Source organism: Vombatus ursinus, unplaced genomic scaffold (assembly GCF_900497805.2).
Source record: "Vombatus ursinus unplaced genomic scaffold, bare-nosed wombat genome assembly UNPS02009205.1, whole genome shotgun sequence".
NCBI lineage: Eukaryota > Metazoa > Chordata > Mammalia > Diprotodontia > Vombatidae > Vombatus > Vombatus ursinus.
The window spans coordinates 52,607,950-52,628,722 of NW_020948983.1; positions in this window are offsets into that span (position 1 = coordinate 52,607,950).

The following is a 20,773-nucleotide window of genomic DNA, read 5'->3' on the forward strand; positions in this document are numbered from 1 at the left end:
GGCCATCTTGTCCACAGCTTCCTTATTTTAGAAATGAAGAACAGAAGTCCATGAGGTAAATGACTTGCCCAGGGAAACACAGGTAGTAAGCATCAAAAGCAAGATTGGAGCCAATGTTCTTCACTGTATCACGTTGTTTCACAAATGGTTATACAATGAAATGTTTGTAACAGAGACCTCGATGTAGAGCTCATGAGAGCACTAGGATAATAGAAGCTTTTTAGAGAACTTGATTATTCCTTAAGATAGAAATATTTCAGAGAAACAGAATCATGGGATGAACTGAGAACTGGGTGCGGGACACAGCCAGGAGAGGTAGCTCAGGTCCGTGCATCAGAAAAGGGAGAGATCAATTCTGGAAGATTTCTCTGTGTGGAAAACCAGGGGAGTGTTAGAAGGTTAGAATTTAAATAACTGTGCAGGGAGAAATGTAGTTCTGGAAATGAGGCGGTAGACTTGGAACCTAGGGAGATCTTTGCTTTTTCACTAGGACACCCAACAGAGAGATGACTATAACTCAACCTAGCAGATGTAAAAGTTGTGATAAGGATTCTAAAGATTGGTGTAAAAGGATTATACCAGATGACCTGGAAACAAACAAAGGTTGCAGCCTACTAGGAGACCGATTAAAGAATGAAGTTATCAGGCTATTTCATATAATATGACTATGCACCTGTACCTCACCTACTTCTATATTATTAGTTTCTAACCACTCACACTACATGTAATGCAGTAATTGTACGCTCTAAATAGCTTTGCATTGTGCAGAAGAGACACTAGCAGAAGAGGGGAAGAGGCGCAAGAAAAAATACTATTACTATTAGTTCACATTTTATATAGATTTTCAATATATAGAAAATGTTTTCCCCATGGAAATAGCTGTAAGGGATGCAAGCACTATCCTTTTACAGTTGAGGAAATTGAGGCTAATAAGGTCACACAGCTAATAATTTGTAGAGCTAGAATTTGAACCCAAGAGGACTTTTGATTCCAGGTCCAGCACTCCTTTCATTCAATAGGGAAAGGGAGGGACCACTCAGGCAAAACCATTAGAGAAAAACTCTCCCTTTGTCCTAAAACTTTTGAGTGGTAGAACCAAAAAGCATACCTGATAAAATTAATGTAATGGAATACTCTAATGACAATTAGGTGGTATAATGGATAGAGTGCAGACCTGGAGTCAAAAAGACCTGAGTTCAAATCTAGCCTCACACACTTAACTAAATGTGTGCCTCTGGGTAAGTCTGTTTGTCTCAGTTTCCTCATCTGTACTATAGGGATAATAGCAGCACCTACTTCCCCAGGTTGTTGTGAGGATTAACACAGTGCCTGACTCATAGTAAGTGATATAAAAATGTTAGTTAGAACTTACAGGCATGAAGGATACAAAAAAAAATTTGGGTTACAACATAATGCAAAATGAAAAAAGCCTAACCAGATGAGATGGAGGATGACATAGTAAGTAGATAGAGTGCTGGACTTGGATTCATGAAAACCCACATTCGAATCCCACCTTAAGTCATTGAACTTTTCTGAGCTTTAGTTTTTTCATTTTGCAAAATGAAGGACTGTACTGGATGTGGCCACCAAGGTCCCTTTCAGCTCAAAATCTATGAGCTTATGATCCTAAAAATAGAAAGTATCCTCCCATTGTACAAAAGGAAAATTGAATGAAAATGAAAGACAAACATTGAATCCTCTTGGGGAATTTAGTGGAGTGAATGAAAAGTTGTTATACTTTTGCCTTGAAATTGATTTGAAAATAAATCATTACTAAGAAAATGGCATTAGTTATATTAATAGTCAATATCTTATTGAACATTTAATAAATAAAACATTTAATTTTTTTAAAAGAATATGTAATTTTATTTTTAAATGAGTACGTAATAGGCAAATTGCCCAGGAAACCTATTTGGTACTTGCTCTGGACCTGCCAATCCTAGCCAAGTGAGCTTGAGTGTATTCTCTATGTTAATTAAGAAACTTTTTCCAGCACTGGAATAAAAAAGCAAGAAAAATATGGGATATGAAAACCAAGCTCAGATTTTTATGTCAACAATCTAGCACAGCAAACAGCACTAGGCTGCTGGGCACTTACACCTCAGCATATAAGATTTCTTAAAATGTGAAATGGTTTGAAAAAATCAAGTTAAATACATAAATACATTTTTGTGCATACTTGGGATCATAGGTGATACATATATATACGTAAATAGATGACAGAGAGATAGACAGGTAGATAGACACAGATGAAACAGATTATAGATAGAGATAGATGATAGATAAATATCTAGAAAGACAGATAAGATGATAGACAGATAGATGATGGATAAAAAGATAATTAGGTAAACAGAGATACGCAGACAGATGAGAGAGACAGACAGACAGGTAGTAGAGAAAGGGCAATGTGTCAGGCAAGCAGAAGGTAGTAGTGTCCAGAGAAAGTCAAGGTGAGATTGAAGTGAAGCATGTATGGAGCCCTTCCTAAAATGGTAGTCCAGGGGTAGAAAGTAACCAATAAGGAGAAGAGGATCCAAGGGCAGAAGTTTCCCAGCTTGGGAATCATAGAATTGTAGACATAGAGCTGGGAGGGAATTTGGAGATAGTTCAACTCATTCATTCTATAGATGAAGAAACTGAGCCCCAGAGGGATTAGGTGATTTGCTGAGGGTCACACAGGTAGTAAGCGGCAAAGCTGAGATTCAAATCCAAGTCTTCTGACTCCATATCCATCACTTTCACACTGTGACATATTTATTTTATTCAATTTGTCATTTGTTTTCCTACATTGGCGCATCTGAGGATATGTGCGTGACTGACAAAAATGTAATCCAGGTTATCTGTAGGGAAGCTAATAAGATTCCACCCTGTGCATTACTCCATCTTTCTTCAATAATGCCCTATGACTACCCTGCAATGATTTATTAATCATCAACTTTATTGACCTTTAAAAAGATTTGTTACACAAGGGGGAAACCTCCCCTAAAAAATCCAATAAGAGTTGGCAGCAAGGTGAGACTAGAAGCCACTATACAAGGATTCTGCCCACTGGCTGTGTGACCTGGAGTAAGTCATTGAATCCTGGAGTACTGGAGCCAGAAGCATCTAATTCAACCCCTGCATTCAGAGATGTAGCAACACTGAGGTACTCGGAAGGGAGATGGCCAGCCCCCAAATGGATATTCCCTCCATAATTCCCACCTTCATGTATCCTATACCTAATTTTTTTTTCCATCTGAACCTGTGAGCTCATCTGGTGAGGAAATCAATCAATCAAAAAGCATTTATTAAGTGTTTCCTAGGGGCCAAGGACTATGTTAAATGCTGTTATAAAACCAGTCACTCTGGACCCCACTGCCTGAAGGCCAGGTAGGTTACATATCTTTCTACTCCCAGTGTTCTCTAGTACCTTTAAGGTAATCTGGGGGGTGTATTTACACTCTCTAGCCCTCCAGACCTCAACAATGGTGTTCCCTTACAACATCACTAAAGTGAAAATATGTTTAACAGGAATGTATATGTATAGCCTATATCAGATTGTGCGCCATCTTGGGGAGGGTGGTGGGGAAGAAGGGGTAGAAAAATTTTAAACTCAAAAGCATATGGAAGTGATTGTTGATAAATCAAAATAAATTAATTTTAAAAAATGGTGTTCCTTCAATTGTAGGGAGGTTGGTCTCCTTGCACCTGAGTTCCATTTAGCCATTAACAATCAGATTCCCTTTTATGTAGAAATATTAACTTCAAAAAGTATAATTTTACAATCATACAAACTTAAACACCCCAACAGGTGGGAGACATAATCCATCTCTCCTTTTGTACCACCTCAATCTCTAGGGAAGAGAAGGGGATTAGGTTCATCTCAGGCACTATAGAACACAATCCCAGTTCCAAGTTCAAACCCCACTTGGGCTCAAGTCCCAGGCACCCTGGCTTCTCAAGGCTTCCATGCTAGGCTGACTGACTATACCATGCTGCCTACAATCCTGGCTCCAAGCTGGTCATGACTTCAACTCCTACTTAGTGGGGATCATCTGAAATTGAGGAGGACGAATAGCATAGAATAGAAACAAACACCCCAGGCCCATTTCTGGGAGCTGGTATAAAAGGTTGGAAGGAAGCAAGGAAGGAAGGAAGGAAGATAGGAAAGAAGGAAGAAAGGAAGGAAGGTAGGAAGGAAGGAAGGAAGGGAATTTTTTTTCCCTTTCACTAGTTCACTTCATGATACCCATGCTGGGGGTGAACTGTGATCTTCATCTCTAGATGAAGCAGCTAAGAGTGGCCAAAAGGGGAGTGTCAATGCAGGGAAAACAAAGATGGGGGTGGGAGTGGGGTGGAGGAACAGCCAGGCACAATCTCACCAGTTTAAAAGACACAGAGGCTGTACCCATTAACGGGTTCAGGGACACAGAGGCCTCCATGTTAAGCAATCTGGACATGTTCAAAAGGTACCTCAGGTGTCTTCTACATTAAGTGACCTGAGCATGTCCAGACAAACTCAGGTTTCCTTGGGGATATAAAGAAAAAGAAACCATAGTCTCTCTCTTCAAGGAGTTTATATTCTAATAAATTTCTCTACAATTGCAGATCAAAAATTTTATAAACTTTCATGTTTTAGAAAATTGTTGGGGATATTGAGAAATGATTTGCCCTGGGACACACAGCCGTGTCAAAGGTTTATTGAAATTTGTGCTGAGTCAGTTTAACTGACCCCATTGTATCAATCTTACCTGTCTTAATAGTAAGTACCTTTGAGTTAGCACATGGCATTAATTAATCTGTTGGAGGAGGCATCAGCTAGTCTGTGACATGCACTCTTGGTCCCCTTGCCCTACCTGCCAATCTGGACATAGTCCCATGCATGTTCATCCCATCGTTTTGTTTCTATAATCTCATTTCCTTATGATACAGCAATGGGGGAGAAGCTAAGACAAAATGGCTTGTCCCATTTGTAAACATGTACCTATCAGGATTGCCTTTCTTATCACACAAGAGTTGTCTATAAAAACTGCCACGGTTTGAATCCTGCATTGGTCCCAGCAGCCATCCTGCCAATGTTTTCTGCCTTGGCATTTTTAATAAACTCCTTTTAATTTTTTCCTGAGTTTTGCCTCTTTTATTTGGGCAAAAGTCCAAAGCATTTTCCTTTTAACAACCTTGGAGATAGCCAGGTTTCTTCCAGAGGGCCTTTCATCCATGCCTATCACTAAGGGCAGGCCCACTCTACCTCCCTGCAGGGATGACCATTATCACCACTATTATTCCATACTGTACTAGAAATGCTAGCTATAGTAATATAAGAAGAAAAAAGAAATTGAAGGTATTAGAACAGGCAATGAGGAAACAAAACTATCACTCTTTGCAGATGATATGATGTTATACTTAAGAGAATCAACTAAAAAAAAACTATTTGAAGTAATTAGCTACTTCAGCAAAGGTTTCAGGTTACAAAAATAAACCCACATAAATCATCAGCATTTCTATATATTACCAACAAAGTCCAACAGGAAAAGATAAATGAGAAATTCATTTAAAATTACTGCAGACAATATAAAATACTCAAGAGTTTACTTGCCAAGACAAATTCAGGAACTACATGAACATAATTACAAAACACTTTTCACACAAATAAAGTCAGATCTAAAGAACTGGATAAATATTAATTGCTCATAAGTAGCCAATACAGTAAAAATGACAATTCTACCTAAATTAACTTATTTATTCAATGCCATATCAATCAAACTACCAAAATTTTTTAGTAGAGCAAGAAAAAATAATAACAAAAATTCATCTGGAAGAACAAAAGGTCAAGAATATCAAGGGACTCAATGGGGGAAAAATGTGAAGGAAGGTAGACTAGCAGTGACAGATCTCAAGCTGTATTACAAAGCAGCAATGATCTGACTAAGAGAGTGGTGGATCAGTGGAATAGATTAGGTACATAATACATAGTTGTAAATGACCATAGAAATCTAGTTTTTGATAAATGCAAAAGATCCATACTTCTGGGAAAAGAATTTACTATGTGACACAAATTGCTTAGAAAACTGGAAAGCAGTTTGGCAAAAACCAGGAACAGATCAATACTTCACATCATATACCAAGATAAGGTCAGAATGGGTACATGGGTTTTTTTTTTTTGTAATTTTTTTTAAACTTAAATACAAAATAAGAAAAAAGAAACAAATACTAAAATAATGCAAAATAAGAAAAAAAATAAGAATGTGAGAGAGGATTAAAACTATATGGAGATAAATTTCCATTTTAAGAAAGCCTATATAATAAAAACTATGCATTGTGTTGAGAGCTGTCCATCTTTTCTTTGCTTCCTTGTAAGTTTTCTTTTGTTATCTGCTGTGCACTTTTTATTTTGTTGTTTTTTTAGCTCTTCCTCCCCCCCCCACAGAAGGCTACAATTAAGTGCGGATATATTTATGTATGTATATTATATACATAAATACATACATACATATGTACATACTTACATAGATATATACACACAAAGATATACACATATGCATATACACACATATACCCATACATACGCTTACTTACACGTATGTATACTTAGATATTGATGATCCTAGTCATATATAGCCATATACATTCATATGCATCTATGTAAGACCATACTATACTTATTTATCCTCTGTTTCTCTGAGGGTGGATAACTTCTTCTTTCATAAGTCCAAGTCTTTCCATATTTTTCCAAGTCCATCAACTCATCATTTCCTACATCTCAGCAATATTTCCACCTTATACTGTCTAGTTGTTTTAAATAGTCCATAACTATTTATATATAATGTTGATAAATATGGCTGACACATAGTATAGTTTCTGTTTTTTTCTTTTAATTAAATCTATTTTAGCCTTAACTTTGTCCGAGATCATGATTACCACCCCTGATTTTTTTTCCCTAACAAATTCCGCTCTTGATCTTTATTTTATGTTTGTGCGTATCTCTTATTACCTATCCCTCCTGACTCCTCTACTTTACTTCTACCCACTATCTTTAATAGGGATTTAGCCCTCCTATTACTTAATCTACCCCTCCAAGGATCCCTCCCTTATCCCCCCATTCCCATTAATCTAAATACCCCTCTATACCCCACTTTAACTTATTCATCCTCACCCACCCCTCTAAAGATCCCTCCCTTATCCTCTGTCTCCTCCCTATCCCTTTAACATTTTCTTTCTGAATTTAGAAGACTTTTATACTCTTCTAGATGTATATGTATTGTTTCCTCTTGAACCCATTCCAGATGAAAGTTTCCTGAACTACCAGCCCTTCTCCCCCAACTAATTCCTCTGTGTTGGTCCTTCCTCTTGCAACTTATTTGTAGAAGATAATTACCCTTTTTAGGTGTTTCTAAACAGTTTTATTTTTTAAAATCATATCATACTCAGATCTACCTCAATCTTTTTTTATGAATTATTCAATTACTAATAACAATCTTAGACATACATTTTACATTTTACATACATAAAAGGTAAATAGTCTGTCCTTATTGAATCCCTTGTAATTAGTATCTGGTATGTACCTTACATTTCTCTTGGCTCTTGCATGGCAAACTTTGTACTGAGTTCAAGTTTTTTTTTTTAAACAAAATCCTGAAAGTCTGACAATTCATTAAATATCCATTTTTTTCATTCAAGATTATGCTTAGCTTTGGGGGATATGATATTTTCCGCCAGAACCCTAGTTCTTTTGCTCTTTGATATATAATGTTCCAAGACCTGAAGTCTTTCAGTGTCGTCACTGCTAGGTCTCGTGTGATTCTAATTGTGGCACCGCCATATTTAAATTGTTTTTTTTTCCTTCTTGTTGCTCATAATATTTTATCCTTGAGCTGGGGGTTTCAGAATTTGACTATGATATTCCTGTGTGTTTCCTCATAGGATCTCTTTCAGGTGGTGATCAGTGGATTTTTTTTTTTATTTCTACTCTCTCCTCTTGTTTTAATGCTTCAGGACAATTTTCTTTGATTATTTCTTGTATTTTTGTATCACGATTCTTTTTTTGATCATAGCTTTCAGGTAGTCTAATTATTCTTATGTATGGATACATATTACGCATGGGTACATGATTTAGACATAAAAGGTGATATCATAAGCAAATTAGGGAAGCATAAAATACTTTGCCTGTCAGATCTATGGATAAGGAAAGAATTTATGACCAAACAAGAGATAGAGAGCATTATGGGATATAAAATAGATCATTTTGATGGCATTCAATTAAACAGTTTTTATACAAACAAAACCAATGCAGGCAAGATTAGAAGAAAAGCAGGAAAGGGGGGGAGGGGGGAATTTTATAGCAAGTTTCTCCACTAAAGGCCTCACTTTTCTCAAATATTTAGAGAATTGAGTCACATTTATAAGACTATTTATAAATTTATAACATTTATAAGTTATTCCCCCAATTGATAAATGGTCAAAGGATATGAACACACAGCATTCAAAAAAGGTAGAAAATGTTGGCAAAAGGGCTCATAGTAGGCTCTTAATAAATGTTTATTGACTGAATGACTGAGATAACAAATTTAAAGCACCACAAACACTGAAGTTATACATAAATGTTAACTATAATTATTATCCCTATTTTATAAGTGAAGAAAGTGAGGCTTATCAGAGAAGCTAACTAATTTCCCCAGAGTAACATAGACAGACTGTGTCTGAGACAGTACTGGAACTCTGGGTGTTTCATGATTTCATGTCTAACACCTTTTTCAGGACATCACACTGCGTCTTTTGTAGAAATATATGCTATCCAACTATGTTACTTGTATTCTTTATTGACATTAAGTGAACTGTGACACCTCCACTAATGTAGACATGACCTAATGAATTGATGAACCAGGAGTCAGCAACCGATCACCTATTCCAAAATTACACGCTTAGGGCCTCAGCAAAACTAAAGTAGGTGAATCCTGTCTGCTGCCCCGCTACCTTTCATACCAAGCCCCTTTCTTCCATACTGGTTGGGTGTCTCACTACCCACCCTTCTCATTCTCTACTGGGTTCCTTTTCACTCCAAATCCCCTGAATATGTTTTAGTTAGATATTAACTAATTCCTTCAAAGTGTTAAATGAGAGCTAAGATTTTAATTGATAGCTAAACCCTCATGCTGACAGCTGGATTGCCTCTAGCCATTGCTGAGCCCTTTTACCTTTGAATTCTCATAATATTTTCTTTATATTTTTCTCACTTAGTGATGAGTTATATTTATTTGTGAGTCTAGCACATCTTTCAATTAGATTGTAAACCTTTCCTATTCCCACACACCCCCAACCCCCTACCTAGGCCTAGAAAGTAGTGATGGCTCTTACAGGTTGGTTAAATTGAACTGAATAAATCAGATGTGATCCACTTGTAGTCTGCATTTTAAATGAAGACTAGGAATGGGAAGGAAGTGACTTCCTAGTCACCCTCACCCCTTTGAAAGGAAGTAATTAAGTAGAGATTTGGCAGCTCACCATGGAAAGATTATGTACATGTACTGCTTTCAAACTTCGAATTTCTCCAGAGAGCTAAACCATGTCTCACATTCCAATCTTTTTTTTTGGTACTAGGAACCTAATTGATACATCTGTATTTTGAGATTCATATTAGCATTAGAGTGAAAGTCTCTTAAAAATGTTCTTCTAAGCCTTGTCCAGGCATTTCAGTAGGGTCCGACTCTTTGTGACCCCATTTGGGATTTTCATTGCAAAGGTACTGGAGTGGTTTGCCATTTCTTTCTCCAGATGAGGAAACTGAGGCAAACAGGGTTAAGTGACTTGCCCAGGGTCACACAGCTAGTAAGAGTCTGAGGCCAGATTTCTCTAAGCACTAACTTCAAAAAAATTAATAAGAAAGCTTCTTAGGGGGAAATGGAAAACTCGAATTATTGATATATGATTTGAAACTGTAACTGTATCCATCATCCCATAAGAGAAAAACAGCTTTGCAGGCTTGTAATTAGGATTGGGAGTTCTAATCATGTACTTGAATTTTTTTTGCCCTCCTAATTCCTTTTCACCTAAACAGAAGCAAAACGAAAAACTACACTCGACTGTGAGCGATTTACTTTTGCTTGTTTCAAAGATTGCATGGTCAAACATTCACAAGATAATGAGTCCAGTGTGTAAACCAATGCCCTCTTAGCTGAACACAGATTAGAACTTTGACTGGCTGGGCTTCCTCTGGGAATCCCTAAGGGAAGAGCTTTTGTGTAAATAACCAACCTAGAGGGAAAACGCCTTTTTAAAGGAACAACTAAAGTCTGTTTGGATAACCTTTGGCTGGAGGTGGAGGGGAGAAGTTCCACAAAACGATATCCTGCTTAGGAAGGGATTCTGAGAATAGAAATGAGCTATTGGGAAGGAATAAAACAGATGTAAAAGGAACTCTTAGGATACCATTTAATAAAGTAATTTTTTAATGCAACCATTCTCACCACTTTCCTGTGAGGCATTTCCGTTATAATTATCTTTATTTGAATGATGGGGAAACCGAGCTGGGAGAGACGTGATTTATCAACAATGCTAAGAAACAAAAGCAAGAATTCCTGACTCTGAAGTCAGTTGTGTTAACCAACCAGTTTACTAGTCCCTCCCTTCCTTGTCCTCCGCCCCAGCACCCTTAATTGCTACTGAAATTTTAAATGGTCCCTGATTCTAAGCCCACTGGCCAGTACCTGGTCTGTACAGTGCCCTATGATTAATCACTCAATCAATAAACATTTATTAAGCACCTACTACATGCCAGGCACTATGCTAAGTGCTGGGGGTACAAAAAGAGGCAAAAGACAGTCCCTGCCCTCAAGCAGCTCAAGATCTACTGAGGAAAACAACAAAACTCAAATACATACAAACAAGCTATATGGAGGATAAATAGGAGATAATTAACAGAGGGAAGCCATGCAACATCTACTTCTGCTTTGGGAAGAGTGCAGTGGAAAGCGCACTGAACTTGGAGTCAGTCTATCTAGGTTTGTGCCCAGTCTGGACCACTTACTGTGTGACTGCTGTGCTCCCTTTGGGACTTGTAGACATAGGGCTTTCAGAAAAATTAGACTGGCTATTCAATGCACTTAACTTGTGATACCTCAAATAGGAAGCATAGGGATGGGAGCTGGGAGAAATACCACAACCAAGGAAAGCCTCGAAGGTATTGCCCACCCTTCTCCTAGACTACAGCCACCACTGGGGCTGGGCAATTGGAGATGATGGGGAGGAGAGGCGGGGAATTTGCCTCAGGACTGAAACATTTAAAGGAATGATAATTATCTATCATATTCCTCTAAGAAAGAAGGTTAGGGCAGGGCCCATGGTAGGCTGGTACCTGGAGAGATGGGGGTAAGGGGGATGGCACAGCACTGGGGCGATGGCCCTATTAAGCAGGTAACAGGAAAGGGAGATAGAATGCGAGAGAAGGGAAAGAAGACAAGGAGCAGACCTGTTGGAGGAGTTTTTTTTGTTGGTCAATTAATAAACACTTATTAAGAGCCTACTTCAAGCCAAGCACTAGAGATATAAAGAAATGCAAAAAGACGGTCTTTGCTCTCAAGGAGCTCAGTCAGGCAAAGGCCTTTAAAAGTGACTGAACTCAACTCTGACCAAGTCTAGGGATTGAGAAGAAGGCCTGATTCCAGCCTAGAAAGCCCTTTGGCGAGCAGTACAGTGGCCTTGCAGCATATCTGGCCACCTAGCAAAAGGTGACAGCCCACGACAATGGGAAATAGCCTACTTCTCCCTCCCCCCCCAAAACACATTTGCCCTTCTAGAGAATGTAGGGAGGCAGGTAGGTGGCTCAGCGAATACAGCACCGGGCCTGGAGTCAGGAGGACCTGAGTTCAAATACAGCTTCAAACACTTAAAGTAGTGTGACCTTGGGTAAGCCATTTAACCCTGTTTGCCTCAGCTTCCTCATCTGTAAAATGAGCTAGAGAAGGAAATAGCAAACCAATCCAGTATCTTTGCCAAGAAAACCCCAAATGGAATCACAAAGAGTCAGACATGCCTGAACAACAATAAGAAATTATAGGGACAAAGGGGTGGAGAGCTAAGAGAGACATAGGGGCTATGCCCAGGGATGTGCTAGAGCCAGCTTAAATGGCTTCCTGGTTGTTACATTTTCATTGTGATCATTCACACCTCAGAAAATGGCAAACTATATATCTATGAACACTATAAATCAGTGATTGATTATTGTTTTATCCATTGTCTGGACTTTGGAAAATAATGGAAAAATATTAATAATGCAGATTAAATTTTAAAGTGTGTTATATTTTTCAGAGATCCAATTGTTAAACACTTACCAGTGCACCCTGGTCTTTGCCCTCCTTTGTATCCCCAGCCCAGGAATCATTTTCCCCTTGAAGTGTTGTCCTTCCTGGTGTTATGGGAATTTTTAATATTATTCAGGACTCAGGGCCATTTCCCTTGCAATTTTTGGTTAACTAAAAGTCAATATATTAACCTCACCTGAACAAAAGCTGTCCTTAGGGATGTAAAAATTTACTTAAGAGCCAAAAGCCTTCCTTAGATAAGAAGCCAGAGGAAGAATCTCAACTGTTTCTGACTCCTTGGCAACATGTAAATCCTCCTCCTCAATGAGTCTGTTTGTGAATCCTCTTCATGTATTTTAATCTGTAACCAGACTTAATTTACTATATAGGGTTGGTTTTTTTCGACAGGTTTGTTTCCTTAGGGGATATAGGAAATTATGATTTTGTTTAACTAAATTTGTTCAACTTTTACGACATTGAAATAAGTATGGGATTACGGATCTATCATCTCTTTTAACTTTTATGACCTAAGAGAAATGTATAGGATTATAATATGTAAAAGAATCATTTCTCAGTCACTCTGACATATTTTGTCTGTAAGAAACCTTGTCAGAATCTTCATGACTGTTCAGATTTTCTCTGGTTTAAACCTACTCTTGAGTATAATAATAAAACCTAGGTTTTTACCTCCATAATTTCTGCATTGTGGTAAATATATATTTTGTCAGTAGTTACTGATGGGACCTGGACCCCTAAAAGGAAAAGACTATGTCTTTGAAAGCAACCTGGTAGTCCCTGAATTTTCCCACACATTTCAGCAGCCCAGATCACTGGCATCAAGCCCAAGGCATCTGGCCCAAGGCACCGGCCCATCCCAGCCCATCTAGATACTCAACAGTCCTTTCATAGTGGCCAGGCCAACCCTAGACTACTTAATAGTCCTTTCACTGTGGCTCTCAACCCATCCCAGACCACTTAACTCCTTTCACTTGCTGCACCTGAGCCATCCCAGGCTATTTACCACTCCTTAATCCCACCCAGATCTTCTCACTGTCTTTTTTTTTTTATATAAGTGTCAATTTCACTCCCCATCAAGGTGCAGATTCACTAGGAATCTAGCCCACTTCTACCTCCTTACTTTGACTGAAAGAAGGCTTGAGCACTTGAGTTTTTTCCAGGCAGACGCCCCTATACCCTGACATTTCAGGGTTCCCAGCAACCCCAAACCATATCAGCTATCACCATATGAATGCAGAGAAGAGATATTTCTACAATAACACTGGCTTCTCAAATAATGTAATAATAATATATAATATAATAATAACAATAATAACATAATAAAAACTGAAACCGGGAATTGGGTAAGATGAAAATATGAAAATCAAGAGGACAGAAACATCTCAGTAAAAGAAAGGACAATCATCCCAAGATAAACACTCCCTAAATTCAAGGGGAATTCAAGAAGCAGCAAAAATTCATAACTGGTCTTTCCACAGGAATTTGGCTATAACAAAATGGCAAATAGAGAGGCACTATGATAGAGTAGGAAGAATACTGAATTTGGATTCAGGGGATCTGGGTTTGAATCCTGACCATATTACCTGCTACACATTACTATGTGACCTAGACAAGTCACTTCCATCCAGGGCTCAGTTTCTTCATTTTATCAGTGCTTTCGTTCCCTTGAAGTTTTGCTGGTCTAAGCTACTTAAACTTTGTAGGCTAAAGTTGGACAGATTGTAATGGGCTTGGGGCCAGGCAATATTGGAAAAACTGGGGGAATCTCCTCACTATTCAGTGTCCTGAGGCACTGAAAGGGGAGGGGAGAAGAAGGGAATAAATATTTACATATTGTCTACTGTGGGCCAGGTGCTTATGCTAAGCACTTTTTCAAATATTATCACATTTGATCCTCACAACAACTCTGTGAGGTAGATGCTATTATTATCCATATTTTATAGTGGAGGAAACTGAGGCAGATGGAGATTAAGTGACTTGCCAAGGGTCACACAGCTGGTAAATGTCTGAGGTCAAATTTGAACTCAGGTCTTCCTGACTGCAGGCTCAGGGCTCTTATTCTCTGTGCCATCTAGTTGACCTGGGAGTCAGTACTTCTCTCCTCCTGGAAGGAGGCCAAATTTCAACAATCTGGCTATGAACACCTTAGAACTTTGACTAGACTGAAAGTATGGAGAACAAAATTCTAACACCGTTTGGACACTTGCACTGAATCTCTGTCTCCTCCTCCATAAAGTTAGAGTTGGAAAAGGTGGTTTCTAAGGTCCTTTCCAGCTGCAACTGTGTAAGCCTACAATAATTTGACTCCATCTCCTGGTCCCCTCAGCTATCAGTGCCTTCTGCTCCAAGATTTCTTTGTGTTTGCTTTATATATTTTGTATACACCTATACATGTACTCATTTCCCTTGTAAGAATGTAAGACCCTTGAGGGCAGGGACTATTTCTCTTCTGTCTTCGTATTCCCAACTACTAACATAATAACTGGCACATAATGGGCGCTTAATAAACACTTAATTGGCCTTAGCTCAGGCTTCCTGCAAGAAGTCCCCCACAGTAGTCTTAAAACGAAGCCCTGGAAGCTTGGAGACAGGAGTCAGGAGCTAGAACATTCCAGGCAAGGGAGAGGAAATCTGCTGAGTACATATTTTTCCAACTGGAGAGCCAATTATTAAACATATGCTGAGGTACAAAAATTCCTAGTTGCTACTATAACCAAATTTCCCCTACCCCCACTCAAGGAATTACCTGAAAAGAGCAATAAGGAAGAATGAGGAAAAGAAACAACTATGGATATTGCCAGAATCTCAACTGTGATGATTTCCAGGCCAATATAGGAGAAGGTAATCCATGGGGAGATCATCTTTACACAAAGTTCTTATCACTCCTCCCAGGTTCAGTGGGTGGGATTTCTGGGTCTAATATCACTCCACACATTGTCTCAAATTGAGAAGACATATTGTGTTATTTCCTCCTATTAGAATGTAAATTGCTTAAGAGCCTGAACTGTCTTCACTTTTATATTTATATTCCCAGCACTTAGCATACTTTTTTTCTTCTTTCATTCCTGAAGACTAGGGATTTTTTTTTTTTTGGTGAGGCAATCAGGGTTAAGTGACTTGCCCAAGGTCACACAGCTAGTAGTGTCAAGTGTTTGGTCTGAGGCCGGATTTGAACTCAGGTGCTCCTGACTTCAGGGCTGGTGCTCTATCCACTGCACCACCTAGCTGCCCCCTAAATGAGAGGATTGGACTCATTGTTCTTTTTTGTTTCATTTTGTTTTGGTTTTTTTTTTTTTTGGTTAGGCAATGGGGTTAAGTGACTTGCCCAGGGTCACACTGCTAGTGAGTGTTTTGTGTCTGAGGCCGGATTTGAACTCAGGTCCTCTTGAGTCTAGGGCCAGTGCTCCATCCACTGCGACAACTAGCTGTCCCAAGACTAGGGATTTTCCAGAGAACAATTTATACACTAACAACAATATCATAAAAGTAGTCAATATTGAAAGACTTAGGAACTCTGATCAACACAATGACCAACCATGATGAAACATAATAACCTTCTCCAGATAAAGAGATAATTCTCTCTCTCTCTCTCTCTCTCTCTCTCTCTCTCTCTCTCTCTCTCTCCCTCTCTCAGTCTTGGGTTAGGGGAACATAGGTAATGTGGGAATTTGTTATATATGACTATACGTATTTGTAATGGGTTTTGTTTTTCTTGCCTTTTCACTGGGTGAGGGAGGTGAGAGAACGGAAGAGAATTCAGAACTGAAAATAAAATAAAATTGAATTAAAAAGAAAAAAAGAAGACTAGGGATTTTATGAGAAAGGGTGGGAGTCATTAGCAAGGTCTCACTTCCCTCCTTGATGTCACAAGCAGGAAACTACCAAGTAAGCTAGAATTTTCCAATGAGGAACATTCCAGATTTCAGGGTACCGAAGACTGTGCGTGATAAGGGGGTGTGTCCAGAACAGAGATAGCCCCTCCTGGGAAAAGCTAGCCCTAGAAAACTGAGAAATTTTCTAAACTGCCACTGTGACCATGGCCCAAATATTTAACCTCTCTAAACTTCAGTTTCCTAATCTATAAGATGAGGATAATGATACTTGCACTTCACAGAATATGGAGAAAATCACATAAAATTTGTGTTTATGTGAATTATTATAACATCTTCTCTTCTACTCTAGTATACACCTATAGAATGCTTCCGTCTGCCACACTGTGATAGACCACAGAATCAAACCAGATATTCCTCTGAAGCAAACTGATTTTATGAGGAGGCCACTTTAATTACAGCATTAAGAAGAGTCAGTGAGGACATATGCAGCCAAAGAGATTAATTTTAAAACCCAGAAGTTGATCATTATCTAAACACCTGGTTATAGGAAAGCATGACAAGAAAATTCAGATGTGGATTCCCAGGATGCAAAACTAATTAACAAGGAAAAGGCACAAGTGTTTGGGGATATTTCCTTTAAAAAATAGTAACTGGCAAAGCAGCAAAATATATGTATGTCATCTGGGATGTTTTGGATTTTGCACAACAAAATTATTTGGTTTGACTGATTGCCAGATTCTACGGTTCAAAAGGTCATCAAAAGCAGGGAAAGAGTCCGAGATTCCTTGAGCTGAACTCCCAGAGTTCTCCAGGATACGGTAAGGCATTCATCACCCAGCTCAGCACCCCTCACTGGTAGCTCTGTTTTTGGTGATATCTTTGGCTGATACACTCCTGAAAATAATGTTAGTAAGACTCTTAAAATAAAAAGGAGAGCAGCCCTTGAGAGCTTATACTGAGAGCTTAAATTTAGACACTTGATTTTTTTTTTCTAACACTCACCAGCATTTTCATTTCAGAGATTCATGAGGAAGAAAGAAGTAATTTCCCAATACTCAAGACAGCAATTCTTAGTAGAGCTCCTGAAGTATCTGAATTCTGGTAATCAGTCTTTTGACTTTTCTTAGCAATTATATGTAAATATTAGTTGACTGGAATCCAGCTAATACTAACTTTCAAAACATCAGATAGCTCTATGATATCAATACAACATAACCATTGTTCCATATGGCTGACAAGGAAGTAGAAAGAACACAGGCTCTGAAGCCAGAGGCCTCTGGGATCAAATCTCACCTCTAACACTGTGACCCAATGGGGGCAGTTCACTTAACCTCCCCAGGCCCCAGTTTCTGCAGCTACAAAATGAAGGAGTTAAACTATTAGCTTTAAGGTCCATGCTCGCTCGAGATCTCTGACCAATTGACTTTGACCCAAAGCCACACAATTTTGCATGGAGTTTATTCTCATTGAGGTCAATTATGGCTAGCATAAAGCATTCTCAGGTAAGCATGCTACTCTAAAGCCATCTAGACCTGACTGGCCATAAAGCTAGCTGAGTTTCTTAAAGCTTCATCCTCCTCAGAAAGCAATGTGAATCAAGGGTTAGCCAGTGCAGCCTGCTTAGAGTTGTCATTCCTGGGGAATTTGTACTTTGAAGAGTCTCCTTATGAGCAGTACAGCTGAAAAGCCCATGACTCATCAAATGGACAAAAGCAACCCACCCCCTTTGATTAGGGATTAAAATCATGGTAGGACCATTTTGATCAGTTTCCCCAGAGTTCAGCAGTGTGAGGGGCAGCTTATGTCCATGGGGTCATGTCCTGCCTAGGCAAGCTTGAACCTGAGTTTGTGCCGCCATTATTTCCTGATCTTAGATGAAAGTCTTCAGTCTCAGAGTGAGAAGTAGTCCTCCCTTTCACCAAGGCTAACTTCTTCTAGTAAACCCTTGATCCCATTCTTTCCCTTAGTGATTTAATTATTTCTACCCCTTCTATTGGCCTCCCATTGAATTTTTAACTTCTCTCTTTTCACTAACTCTTTCCCTTCTGCCTACAAATATGTTCAGGTCTCCATTATACTAAAAAGAATGAAAAAATTTTCCTCAATTGAGCTACAATCCTATCTTGTTTTTTTCCCCTATCACTGCCAAACTTCTAGAAAGAGTAGTCTATATTCACTCCCTTTCACTACCTCACTGAATCCCTGACAGTCTGGCTTCCATCCCCAAGTACTCTAATAAAATTGCTCTCTTAGAAGTCACAAATACCTTCCTATTCAATATATCAAATGGCTCTTGGTTGCTCCTTGTTATACTTGAGCTATTACAGCATTTGACACTGATGACCATCCCTTACCCACCCTTGGCTTCCCTGAAATTCCCTGAAATGCAGTTTCTTGCTTTAGAAAGCTAAAAACAAGGGGCAGCTAGGTGGCATAGTGGAAAGAGCACTGGACCTGAAGTCAGGAGGACCAGAGTTCAAATCCGGCCTCAGACCAAACACTTGATGCCTACTAGCTGTGTGACCCTCAGCAAGTCACTTAACGCCAATTGCATAAATAAATAAAAGAATGTAAGCTTACTGGGGGACTCAAGTGTTTCATTTAAAAAAAAAAGCTAAAAACATGTTTATCCTTCAAGGAGCACACATCCTACCAAGGTAAGAGCATTCAAGCTATATAGTATAAATGTGAAATAATCCCAGGGGGAAGACACTTGGTGGGAGAGAGAGAGAGAGGAAGACTAGAAAGGCCTCTTGCAGAAGTTAGGATTTGAGCTTTGAGGGAAACCAGGGAAGCTGGAATGCAGAGGTGAGGCAAGAGCATTCCAAGCATGGGGAGCCAGTCAACAACAAGGTCCTAAGTTAAGAGATGGTTCATGGTACAGAATTATGTGTAAGAAACAGCAAGAAGTCCAGTGTTGCTGGATCATAGAATGAGTGAAAGGTAGTAAAATTTAAGAAGACTGAAAAGACTCTAGAAAGGGTCTAGACTCAGAGGTGGGGAACCTGCAGCCTCAAGGTTCTAGTTCTAGAAAGCCTTCTAGTTCCTTGGGTTCGACTTTTTGACTGAATCCAAGTTTTACAGAACAAATCTTTTTATTAAGGGGCCACAGTCAAAGGGCCACACTTAAGGACAAACCCTGCTAGGTTCTGAAGGGTTTAAAGAGCCAAACAGAGGATTTTATATTTCAGTGTGGAGATAATTTAGGAGGTAATTAGTAATACCATTGGCAGCTGAGTGGAGGATGAACTCGAGTGGGGAGAAACTGGAGGCAGGGAGTCCAACTGGAAGGCTATTATAGTAGTCCAAGTGTGAGAATATGAGCGTCTGCACCAGAGTGTTGGCTGTGTGAATAGAGAGAAGTGAACATATATGAGAGCTGCTGTTAAGGTAGAAATGACAAGACTTAGAAACAGAGAAGATATATGGGGTGAGTACAAATAAGAAATTAAAGATTATATTATGGTTTCAAGCCCATATGACAGGGAAGATGGTGCTGCTCTTGACAATAATAGCAAAGCTGGGAAGATAGGAGTGCTTGGGATGAAAGATAATGAGTTTTATTTTGAACATATTGGGTTTGTGGCTGCTTCTTCTTTGTTTCCATTTACTCCACTTCCACCTGTCATGATCAAAATATAGGCATTTCTCAAGATTGTCTCCCTCAGTAATCATTCAATTTCACAATTCCAACCATAGACTTCTGTGAAGAATATGTATGCTCAGTCCTGATCTCTCTTCTACGTTCCGGAACATTTCACATAGCCTGCTGGACATCTCTGCCTGAATGTACCACTGGCACCTCAAATTCAATGTCTAAAACCAAACCTGTCATCTTTCTTTTAAAAAAAAGTTAAAAAAAAAAAACCCGACAATCATTCTGTTCTTGACTTCCTTATTTTTGTTAAGGACATCATGATTCTCCTAATACTCAGTTGAAATCTCTATTTCTACCATACCTCATATCTAATCAGTTGCCAAATCTTCTTAATTCCATCTTCCCCCACCTGCAACACACTGACATAGGGCCAGTTAGTGGAGGAAGCAGTCACATACTTGATATAATTTAAGAAGTTCTAGGAAAGCCTACATCTGCCCAAAAATATCCTTCCCACCCACCTGCCACACTGCTAAAGAGTTGTTTTGGTGTTTTTTTTTTTTGAGTTTGCTAGCTTTCTATTCCAAAACAATGGTAAAAGATCACAGATGGCATATTTTTTTTTTAAAAAGCATCATCAAACAGTCTTAGATGTCTGCTTTCTCATCTCTGAAAGTTTTATAATCATTCTCTATATATGTATTATAATTGACTGCAAAGGGCTAAGAGCCTTCCCCAATATCAGAGAAGACTTGCTATTGCTTTTAGTGGTTAGTTAACTTCCTTCTTCTCCCACAACCAGGCTACAAATGATTCAGGATATTCTTTGATCATTGGTGCAAAAGGGGTAGCTAGGATATCATCCCTAGGATTTTGAGACAAAGAGTAGGATGGATATCATGTGTCTAAAGGGTTAGTGTTTTCAGAGTGATTAGTCATGTGAATCCGAGAAAGAATGGAGTGTGGACAGAGAGATGTGACAGTGTGGAAGCTGGGTGTGAGTCAGTGTGTGTGTGTGTGTGTGTGTGTGTGTGTGTGTGTGTGTGTGTGTG